The sequence below is a fragment of the Cibotium barometz genome, chromosome 30 (assembly GCF_041138505.1).
Source record: "Cibotium barometz isolate CiBa-2024 chromosome 30, ASM4113850v1, whole genome shotgun sequence".
Classification (NCBI taxonomy): domain Eukaryota; kingdom Viridiplantae; phylum Streptophyta; class Polypodiopsida; order Cyatheales; family Cibotiaceae; genus Cibotium; species Cibotium barometz.
Window position 1 is genome coordinate 38,867,318 of NC_141075.1, and position 12,610 is coordinate 38,879,927.

Consider the following 12,610-nt stretch of genomic DNA (forward strand, 5'->3'; position numbering starts at 1 on the left):
TAATACATAGTCACTAGCATGGCCTTGCTATGCATATGTCAATAACACTAACACATTAGTATTTTTATTGGTGAAATCACTGAGGATACCAATAAGTTAGAACGACACAATGGCTTCTCAGGATCCCCAATTAGCCATAGAGAGTATCTACTAACAAAGAAAGCATCTATCCATTGGTACTAAATGCCTAAGGGGTGTGTTTTATCCCATACAATGCCTTTCAGAGTTGGCACGCTTTGTTTTCTAAATCAAGAATCTCAAACTCGGGTGGCTATGCCACATAAACCTCCTCCTTGAGATGGCCATTTAGAAATGTTGACTTCACATTTATTTACAATATCAGCCACTTCCATGATTGACCAAGTACTATATCAATAGTGGTCAATCTAGCTCTCCTGAAAGACAAACCCATCGACCTGTAGAAAACCCTTCACCATGAGACTTGCCTTATACTTTTCCAATGTACCATTAGACTTGTACTTGGCCTTCCAAACCCACTTGGTTCTAATAACTTTCTTTTTTATAGGATGATCAATAAGATCCCAAGTGTGGTTTCTCATAATTGTATCATACTTTGATTGCATTTCCCCCCTTTAGTTTAGAACTGCTAATGCTACCTGCCAGTTGGCTGGGTGGCTCTTGTACTTTTATTATCCTAGTCATTAAGGCCATATTGGCAATGTGAGCATTTTGCTACTCTATTCTTTTGAATTTGCAATCTGTGAAACAATTGATGACTCTTTTGTGAGCTTTCCCATCCAACAATTTATGACTCTTTTGTGAGCTTTCCCATCCAACAATTGCTTGACCCATTTAGGATATGGCCCCTTCTACGGTGTTATGGGATTATATTTTTCATCCTCAAATGAATACCTCTTATGGAGTTGGTATTGTCTATAATGGGTGTGTTTGTTGGGCTAATTCTTTGTTTAAGGATAGTGTGGACAAAGCCTTCTCCTACACATGATGAGGTTATTCCTTGAACACCACATCACGGGCTAACAATCATCTTATCTGACTTTGGGTTGTATAGTCGATAACCCTTTGACTCCATACTATACCCTAAGAAGATACACTTCCTGCTTTAGAATCCCACTTGGTTGTGGATTAGTTTGGAATATGCATAAGACGATCACAAACAATGTCTTAAAGTATACAGGAAGGTTTCTAAGCTTCTCAAGGTAATTTCCTAGGCCCAAAAAGAATTATGCATTTCTACCAGTGACTACGTGCATGCATTCACTGCAAGGCAAAGTGTAATGGTGGAAACATTAATTTTGATTTTACTAGCATGCTAGGGCCTGTAAGCGTTCTAGGCAAAATTCGAGAGAATTTTCCCTTGTCAGTTTTTGGAGAAAATTTTAGGCACGAGCAACTTTTAGACATACATCCCACTTGAATTTGAAGCAATGTGAGGAGCTATGGTGGATCAAATGCAAGAATCAACATGATTAGCAAGTAATTAGAAAGTAATTAAGGTAAGATTAGTGCACAATTAATCTAATAGTATAATGTAGGCATGGATACTCAAAAACCAGCAAATTCTCATTAGGCCAATGCCTCAATTTCTAGCTTTTACATCCACAAGGTGCCAATCACCCACTCCACTGATTTCTCCTTGATTTGTGCCACCTCCCTGGGGGTACCTTTTCCTAGAATCTTTCCACACCCCTATATTCACTTATGCTACCCTTGATTCTCTCATTCAGTAGATTCATCTCACCTTTTCACTACTACCCACTCAATTACAGACTCCCTTTTATAGTCTCTAGCTAAGGGCTTGTTCCCGCACACACCCATTCACTTGCATATTTTAACACCTCCCCTCAAGTGAATAATTCTAGCACACCTGGACCCTATACCAAGTTTCCCTCTTACTTGGTAGCCCGCGACCAGTGCCTCAAGTCCCTAACTCATAGTCCTTAACACTCTCTATGTGTCCAAGGCTACTACAAGTGCCCGTAACTTTGACTAAAGTGCTCACACATATATCTACCACGTGGCCTACATCATCGCGCGATGGCTCATAGGTGGTTTTACTCTATTGGGACAGGTTACATTGGGTTGTGGGGTTTCTCTCTTCCTCTCTCAGAGAAGATATTATGACTCCTCTACCTTAGGAGTCTCCATGAAGTTTGCCGATGCTGATCCTTCTTCATTTGGTTTGTTGTAGCAGTCTCTAGCCATATGTCTTGGCTTCCCATAGTTGTGGCAAGTGAAGATCCTTACTCCTCCCCTGCCTCTTCCTCATCCTCATCCTCGTGCGAGGCCTCCTCGGGTGTAGAGTGCTTTCTCCTCTCCAGTTGTTGGGACCAATTCTTTCTTCTCTTTGACCTTGTTCACTTGCTCTAGTAGAGCTCCTTCTATCTCATGCAACTTCAAATCTGGTAAATTCTTTAAGGTTGCCACAATGTTCTCATACTCTCCCTTGTCCACACTCTTTAGAAGTATTGCTAGTGCCCGTCATCTTCTACTTTGTTATGGCTCACCTTAACCCTCCTTGAACACATCCTAAAAGAGATTACCTGGTGAACCGCAATTGTCGTGAGGATCTTTCCAATGGCCAAGCTCGTAACCCTTGAGGTCTCAAAGCTCTACAACTCCTAGAGAAGCAACTCCACCGCATCTCCCACGAGTGTTGTCACATCGTCGCGTTGCACTACGGGTCCTCGTCCCTCCTCTCACCTCACTTCACTCACACACACTCACTAGCATGCATTAGGGAGAGAGATTAGCAAGAGAAAGACTTAATTGCACAATGGGAGAGTATGTTGTATTATGAGAGAAAATACATGGCCATAAGTGTTCACACTCACTTAAACTATGGCCGGCCGGGCACTTTAGGCTCATAAGAGGCCTAATGCTATATAGACTCTTATTGAACTGCTCTGTGTTGAAGTAGCCACTTGTTGGTGAGGATTGAAAGAATTACGTCGACTTGCGAGGATAATATAGGTATCTTTCACTAAGGATTGAAGATCATTGACTTGTGAAGATGGTGGCATCATTTGGAGAGGTTTGTAATTTGAAGGAAAATTCTAGGCGATGGGTTGTACCATTGACTAGGCTTTCGCCCACCATGGCTCCCCCATCCAAAGATGTACCTGGAAGTTGTCGAGGGTGAGGCTATGGTGCAAATGTTCTCCAGTGCATGAGTAGGAATATGTACTCATGGAGCACCTGCTACATTAATTCAGCCAGAAGAATAGTAAGCAATAAGCTTAACAAATCTATAATGGCTATTGAAGATCGTTGGGAATGTGGTAATGCATGATATGGCTTAATCCGTGAGATGAGGCTTAAATCGTGCACGTGTAGGTTCTTAAGCCGTGAGACTATAATTCGTGAGAAACTTGAACTCGTGAGATTGTAGGATTTTTATTTCGTGAGATGGCCTAATTCGGTGAAGTTGCAGGTTTTGACCCCGAGGTTTTTTTCTTAAAAAATGGGTCATCTAGGTCATGACTTGCAAGCAACCGCTTCTTATGCACTTATTTCTCACATCTAGAGGGGTGACAAGAGCATTGTTATTTTGTCCTTGATGCGCTCATAAGTCTCGTGAGATTGTAGGATTTTTATTTCGTGAGATGGCCTAATTCGGTGAAGTTGCAGGTTTTGATCCCGAGGTTTTTTTTAAAAAAATGGGTCATCTAGGTCATGACTTGCAAGCAACCGCTTCTTATGCACTTATTTCTCACATCCAGAGGGGTGACAAGAGCATTGTTATTTTGTCCTTGATGCACTCATAAGTCTCCATTGCAGATGTGGGTATTGATTCTGTAATTTTTTGCTCAGATGTTGTTGAGGCAGTAGGGAAGACTGCTGATTGTTTGGTTGAACACACAAGCTCTTGTGTTGGTGCTAAATGCACGAGAGTTGTTGAGTGATTTGCTTGTCATTTCTTGGGCCTCAATTCTTGTCAAACTTTAGGTGAAGTTGTTGGGGTTGAAGTCGGTGGTGAGGTTTTCTTCACATTGTTTGATTTTGGTAGCGATATGATGGAATTTCCGTCATAGTATCCTTGTTGTTGAGGCACAGGCACCCATCTTTGATGAACACTGTAAACTGGCAGCTGCCGACATGCTTGGTGGTGAGGCTTTCTTCTTTGTTCAAGCTTAGGGGTCTTTGTGATGTGCTTAGGGACCCAAGCTTTGGTATTTGTTTGGTAGTACCCTTGTGCGTGCAGTAGTGTTTTTGGTATACTCACACTTGTTGCATTGGTGGAGTTCTTTGAGGAACTTCCATAGGCTTTTGTGGATGGTGTTGTGGAGTACTCTTCTTCTTCCTTGGCCTCTGAGTGCTGCGTTGAGGAAGAGGTTTTGATTGTCGAGGCACCCAAATTTTTTGGGCACCTTCATAGTAGCCTTGAGCTATAAGTAGCTGCTTCTCCACCCACATTTTGATACTATTAAGATATCATGATTGTGGTAGTCTTGGTGGAGTTTTCTTTTGGGTTGGTGTGGAAGGTTTGGGGCCCTCCTTGACTTTGGTTGGCGCACTGAGGCTGCAAGTTTGAGACTCATGGGCATTGTTGATGATAAGGTGGTTAGAGTCTCTTGTGGAGTGGCTGTCGATGAGACGAGGCCTTTGAGCATGTGGTTGTCTCCTTTGGTGAGGTTTGTCGATGAAGATGCATAGGCTTCAGGGTCTTTCCTTTGATTTTCTTGTTAGAGAGATAGATGGTTTGGCTCTGGGAACTTCTTCAGGAATAGCTACTGATTGTGAGGTTTTGGCATCGAACTTCATAGGTAAGGATGGGGTTGAAGGAGTAGATGCTTTATTAGAGTCGATCGTTGACGCAGATGGTAGGTCATTGTGTAGAGGGGCTTTTGTGGAAGAGGCTTGTATCCTTTTGCATTCAACATCATAGATATCCATTAAAGTTGGATTCTCTTCATTGCAGTATGGTATTGTCAATTTTTTGTTTTTGACCATCATGATAACTCTATCGCTAGCAAAGCACAATGGTGCTTGGGCAGCAATAGTTCATTTATGCCCCAAGATCAAATCTGTTTCCAACACATACTCAACCACAAAAAACTTGCAAGTGAGGGGGTTAGTTTCAATATACATTGTATGTTCAAATTGTATGTTCAAAGTACCCCAAACATGGCATGTTCAAGTCTTGTGTAAAGGTAATCCTTTCAAGATGTGCCGTGAGTGTTGGTTGATCTAATAATTCCCATAGCTTGAGGGTCATGAGATTGTGTTCTCGTGTTGGATAAAGCTGTGCTTGAGTTGTGGTGATTTTATTTGAAATTTCCAATCCCACAAAAATCCTAGGGATCTTTTCAGTAAGATATGTTGGAAGTTCCAGCTCTTTCAAGGTTACAATGATTTACCTATCCAAGTTTCGCCAAGGATGACATCATACTCAAGGGAATCTAGGGTAACATGGAATGTAAATTTTATATCGCCATCGATTGTTTGGGCAGTGTATCTAAAATAACTTGGAACTTCAATGTTTTGTCCATTGGCTCCTCTTGCAAGACTATTGCTTGTAGGGATGAGTTTAGGTTGTCCCTACTATGACACCCGTGTCTATTGTCACGATGTTATGACTTGCTCGAGGGCTAATCAATGCGTGTTTATGCTTAACATCATTACTTGTAGGGAAATCTAACCATACCATGATAGAATCTTCCAAAGGAACCATGGGTGTTTCGTTTATTGTTTTGACTTCAGATCCCATTTCTGTTTCATACTCCTATTCACTTTAATTCTCATTTTGGCTTCTAGCTTTTTCAAGAGTACCCAATGCGTACACTAACACACTTGGCCCTCTGACAATTCTTAATGATGTCTATTTGGAAACTTGCGAATCCTTATAGTCCTGTTTTATGGAGTTCTTTATGTCTTGGTATGACTCAGGTTGAGCCCTTAAAGGTGCAAGTGCTGATGTAATGCTGGCTTTATCATAAGAGAAGAGCATTCCTCCGAATGAGGTTTTGAGAGACTGTTTTACTATTGTAAGGGAATTATCGAATTCCTCATGTGCTTTCTCAGGCGTATAGTTTGTACAATCTATTTCAAATGATTCTTCTGTAGAGAGTATGTCTTCCTCTTGAAAGGGGAATCGGTACTTATCTATACTTTGTATTTTGGTTTTGCTGTTTTATGATTGGCATTATGAGGCTCAATCACAATCGGTGACCCTGTAAGACATTCAACCAAGCTAAGCATGCTCTCTTGAGCTTTCTTTTTGCGTTTTGCATATGTCATGTGATCATTATTATCCATTTGGGGTGGTTGGGTGGATTCAAGTTTCTTGATTGGTCTATGTGGTGCACTGAGCGAAGAATAAGAACTTGTTTCATCCTCACTTAGTGATGTACTAGAACTTGTTTCATTCTCTAACTTTCTTTGGTTTGTCAATTCTTCATTATGTTTACCCATGCGACGAGATCGAATTTTCTTTTGGGTTTTTGTATCCTGTGTCGCACATATGGGTGTCAAAGTTTGTGTGGTGGTCTTTGAGGTGGATGCTTCTGCATCATGTATAGCTTTTGGCTCTTTTGTGTTTATGTCCCTTTTTGGGTTTATGTCCTCTACAGATTCCTTTTCCCTGTCTTTTAATTCGACCTTGGTTTCAAAAGTTTGTTGTCCTTCATTTTTCTTGGTTTTAGAAGGTTTTGCTCCTTCTTTTGGGTTCTGTTTTGAAGCATGTTCTTCTACCCATGTTGAGGTATTATCTTTTGCATTCCTTTTAACTGTTGTCATGCCTTGGCTTCTTGTAACCATGTAAGCACATTCAATGGCTTGTAACCATGTAAGCACATTCAATGGCACTATGGCCAGTTGCTTGTTTTGTACACTTAAGATGTTAAGAGTTGTATTTTGTGAGACAAATTGTATTGACACAACTCGTCTTGGGTAATCTTGGAACATGTGTTCAATGCTACATTGTTCACACATTGGTTTGCAAGGTGTCAGCAGTGACTATGGGCATGGAAGCATTCCAAACTGTGCAGTCTACCACCTTGCGAGGTCCACGACAATAGAAACACTGAAGTGTTCGATTAACTGCTTCCTGAGTAGTTTCTACCCTTTGGATAGTTTCTGTTTTGGTGCACGGGAGATGGAGGTTTTGAGTCCATTGTGGATGAAGTAGGACACTTTTTAGTATCATGGTCAAAGGTTTTACGATATATGTAGTATAGAAGAACAGGTGCCTTGTATACACAATGAGGATTGGGATGGTCATAGTGATTACACTCAACACAAGGCATTTTGTTCCTCACTTTTAGAGGCATTAAGGATGTCTAGTTTTGAAGGTTTTCATCCTCTTTTAGAGATGTTGGCTGTAGGGTTTTAAGCAAAGGTTGCATAAAATTCTAGGAATGTTAATTCCGAGATCGATCTTTCTTTTGCCTTTACTTCACTTGGTTTAGATGAGGAACACCTTGTAGCATGATCATCTTCTAGCATGTTGTCATCTAAACGTATTGCTTCTTTACAACATTGATCGAATGTTACCAGATTGGTTACAATGATCAAGTTGTGTAAGTTGTTATTCTTTAAGCCCATCATGAAACATCTCTTCAATTGAACATCGTTTAATTTTTCCCATGACACAACGTGAGTCCAAGAGTTTTATCCTAAGGATAAAATCTCTAATGGATTCATTTGGTTGACGCTCCATTTGAATAGAGTTCTGTTACTGCACTCCACCGATCACCTTGTCTGGAAAAGCCATTTATAAAGGCTGATTTCAAGGTTTTGAAGTTGGTCTTGATCGCCGCCGGCATCAATGCGATGAACCATCCACTAGCTTTTCCCTCTAAGCATAAGTTCTCAACGCATGTACCTTAGTGGGGTAGTTGGGATTTCCAAAGGCTTCACATCTCTATTTAAACATTTGAATGAATTGAACAGGGTCTGTTGTTCCATCGTATTTGCCCATAATTTTAAAAATTTGTACGGTGGTATTTCTATATGAATCACTGAGGCCGTATATGTGAGTGTTCTTGTTGGAAGAGACTACCTGAGTCCTTGGGCCACCCCCCTTCCTAGACTAGTCAGTATGTCCAAGGTATGGGCATCCAGGAAAGGGTTGGTACTTATAGGATTTGTGGGAATGTTAGGCAAGGAACCAAAGCCCCCAGTGGGATCGAAGTGATAAGGGGTGTAAAACCTGATGACACACTTGTTATAGGCATGGCCAATGGCATTGGGAGGTGAATTTGTGGCATAGATCTCAATGGCTTGAAGATGTCAGCCATTGGGTTCAGTCCTTGTGTGATCCCTGGCAATCCCTCTATCGTGGCCATGTCATAGTGCTTAAATGCTCTGTAATGAGCAATCACATTTTTTTTTTTGCTTTTTATATTCTCCCACAGCCCGTTACAGCCTCAAGAGGCTTGGCATACTCTTCACTGGGTCAAACGGGTGTCTGTTCACCCTAATTAGCTTAGGGCGCTATACGCACGTGCGTATAGCGCCCTAAGCTATACGCACGTGTGTATAGCTTAGGCGCTATATGCACGTGAATGAACTGAGATATTTTTCCAGAAAAAGCATATGCTAGTAACTTCGAGGTCCTAAAACCTATTTTTCATCACTCTCAAGATGAAAAATTTTTCTAAGAATTTTTTTCCTTGTTTTGCAGCACGTATTTGAGGGTGTTCCAAAAGGAATTTTGAAAAACTCTGTATGAGGGATTTGTAGTATTTTTGGAGTACTACAACTTTGTTTCCCTGAGTCATCTGTGATTTTGTCGTTTAGTCCCTCAAAAAGAAGCCCGAATATGGCTCATCGTCGTTTTCACGCTTTTTTAAAAACGATTTTTCATGGTTTTTGGGCTGTTTTTTGCCTCGATTTTCGGGTCAAAATTTGAGGCTACTGGTCAGAGGCCAAAATGGTCGATTTTGACTTCGGACGACCACGTCCAAAGTCGAAGAGCTGGATGTCAGTTTTTTGATGAGCCCTAGAGTGCCTTCATCGAATATATAATTTAGGAGATACGGGCCCTAGAGTGCCTTCATCGAATATATAATTTAGGACATACGGGCCTAGAGTGCCTTCATCGAATATAGAATTTAGGAGATACGGGCCTCCAAACAGGGGTGTTTTCTAGAGTTTTTTTTTCAAGGCTGTCGTCTCGACGGACCCCTTTTCACGTCGACGGACTTCACGAGTTTTATAAATTTTGATTTTTTTTTGGACGTGTGAACTTTATTTCCGTAAAATTGTAGAAAATGGTTCACGTCGTGAATCGAACTTCACGGAATATTAAATTTGATTTTTTTCACGTCGTGAAACTTTAAATTTTCATGCCATGAACTTCGTGGACTTCACGGAATATTAAATTCATTTTTTTATCACGTCTGACTTTTCACGGTTGGAATTTTGTTCACAGCCATAATTTTTTTCACGATCGAAATTTTTTTCTCACTGCCAGATTTTTTTTACGTCTGACATTTTAGGGCTGGAATTTTGTTCATGATCGGAATTTTGTTCATGGTTGGAAATTTCACGGCCAAAATTTTGTTCACGGTCGAAATTTTGTTTATGGTCGAAATTTTTCATGGCCGGAATTTTGTTCACAGCTAGAATTTTATTCAAGGTCAGAATTTTGTTCATGGGCGGAAATTTTTTTTTGGAGTCTAGTGGGAAATACGAATTTCTCTTTTTGGGGGGGAATATTTTTTGAATTTAAAATGAAAAGGGTATGAGCATTTTCCCAAAAAGGTAAGTGGGAATAAAAAAAGTCAATCTTTTAATGACACCCCTTACACCCTTCATTAAATGACCCCCAAAATAGATAATTTGGACAACTCATGAGCATCTACTCATTAAATTCTCATTAGCCTTAATGAGTTATGTAAAAAAGTGATTAAGGATTAATCCAAGATTAATCCTTTCACTAATCTTTTCCTCTTTTACACTAATCAAGAACTCTAATTAACCACTAATCCCTAATTAATCCACACAATTGAGCACATCATTGGATAGAGCAAGGGAATGTTATGGCTCACCTTAATCCTCCTTGAACACATCCAAAAAGAGATTACCTGGTGAATCGCAACTGTCGTGAGGATTTTTCCAATGGCTGAGCTCGTAATCCTTGAGGTCTCCAAGCTCTACAACTCCTTGAGAAGCAATTCCACCGTGTTTCCCACCACGAGCGTTGTCACACCACCGCGTTGCACTACAGGTCCTCGTCCCTCCTCTCACCTCACTTCACTCACACACACTCACTAGCATGCATTAGGGAGAGAGATTAGCAAGAGCAATACTTAATTGCACAATGGAAGAGTATGTTGTATTATGAGAGAAATTCACTTATATACATGGCAATAAGTATTCACACTCACTTAAACTATGGCCGACCGGGCACTTTAGGCTCATAAGAGGCCTAATGCTATTACAATGACTACTCTCATAATATATCCATGAAGTACATCACTTAGGACTTCATCCTATCTTATTGCCACACGCTCTTAAAGTGGGAATCACCATAAATACTCCGTGACACCATTACATACGCCTGTCCAAGTTGTAGCTTTGGACACTATGGCTTCATATCTTGAATGTATGACCCTTTGGTGTATCTACCGTGACTCCTTGATGTAAGACAATGCTGGTAGCTCTTGTTAACCCTAGAATTGGGTTAACGTACTTTCTTCCCAATGGTTGCAAGTTGTTGTTTGATGCTTTTGTATTTGTTCAAGTGTGTGGTTAGAGGTTCACTTTCCTTCATGTCACGTTTGTAGAATTGCATTAGCAGATTTATCTTTGAATTCTTTGCTTGAGTGCCAAACAATTTGTTAAGTTCATCCCATGCATCTTTAGCTTATTGTATCCCTAAAATATGGTGAATGATTTCATCATTTAAGCTAAGTGCAATGAGTCCTAATGCTTTCTCATTTCTACTCTTCCACTCATTCTCCCCATTCTCCACTCGATATTCATCTCTTTCCTCAACTAGCCCCCATAGATTCTTCCTCATGAGCAAATGCATGGTTTTTGTTTGCCATGTATGGAATTGCTCCCCGTTGAATTTAGCTACTTCTTGTGCAATGCTCATGATGATGTGAAGGGGGTCTTACGTGAAGGGGGTCTTACCTCTTCATCCAATTCAAGATTCAAGGGTAGTGTCTACCCTTTTACAACTCCAATTTGGTGTTTAATGATGATTACAACAAGTTTACAAGCATGAATACACCAAAACTTGCATAAAGCCAAGGATAGTTGGTTTTGTATTGGATAGTTGGGACATCAAACCAAATTCAAAATTACAATCTAAAGTGATAGAGATCTGTATCAGATACCCAATGGTAAGGTCGAACCATCAACTGTACCAAAATATAGTGATTAGTGCTAATTAATCACTAATTAGTGAGATTAATTCTTTATTTTGTGTGTAAAAAATAGAGTGTACGGGGAGGCCAGATCTAGTGCCTTAGAGTTCAAATGAGCTCAAATACTTTCAAGGACATCAATAGCAGTTAGTCTAGTAGGAGATCAAGCCCAAAAACATAATATTTAACCAACTATTGAATGCTTAATCTCTGTTTTACCAAAGTCACTTGCAGATTTAATCCAGAGCTTGATGCCACTTCTCCTTAATGAATTTCAAGATTCTGAGGCGACCATCATGTTCAGAACACCCAAAAACTTCTTGGGCTAGCTCCAATGCTTCCAATTCCAAGGCATGATGAAGAATTTACAGTTTTTCTCAGAAAAAGAGGCCCCAACGAATTTGCGATTTCCATCAGCATCCGATGGCGGTTTGAAGACTTATCATGGCAGGCTAATATGTGGGGATACTACCTAGGTGTGGTTAAGAGGATTTTAGCTAATTTAAAGGCTGGAGGGAGATCAAGCCCCTCCACTAGTTGGGGGTGCATAAGATTAGTTGAAAAAGGATTAACTCCTAATCCATGATTAGCACAATGATTAGGCTTAAAATTTAGCTAAATCCTAAGCTATGGCTCTGATACCATGTTGAATTTGAAGCAATGTGAGGAGCTATGGTGGATCAAATGCAAGAATCAACATGATTAGCAAGTAATTAGAAAGTGATTAAGGTAAGATTAGTGCACAATTAATCTAATAGTAAAATGTAGGCATGGATACTAAAAAACCAGCAAATTCTCATTTGGCCAATGCCTCAATTTATAGCTTTTACATCCACAAGGTGCCAAGCATCCACTCCACTGATTTCTCCTTGATTTGTGTCACCTCCCCTACATCTGGCGGCACCTTTTCCTAGAATCTTTCCACATTCCTATATTCACTCATGCTACCCTTGATTCTCTCATTCAGTAGATTCTTCTCAACTTTTCAGTGCTACCCACTCGATTACGGACTCCCTTTTACAATCTCTAGCTAAGGGCTTGTTCCCGCACACACCCATTCACTTACATATTTCAACACCCACTGCATCAAAACTAGGCATGAGTAGCATTTAGACATACATCCCTTACAAAATTGCACAATTGTGGAGATGGCATGGACTATGCTTAAAGGGAAAAGGATCGCTCCACAGTCATATCACCGGATTCAGCTTGTTTTGCGACATCATCACAAATAATCCAACTGGACACTTTATAAATAAAGGGTACTACAGAGAAGCTCATTTCACTAATAATCCTAATTGAGTGTG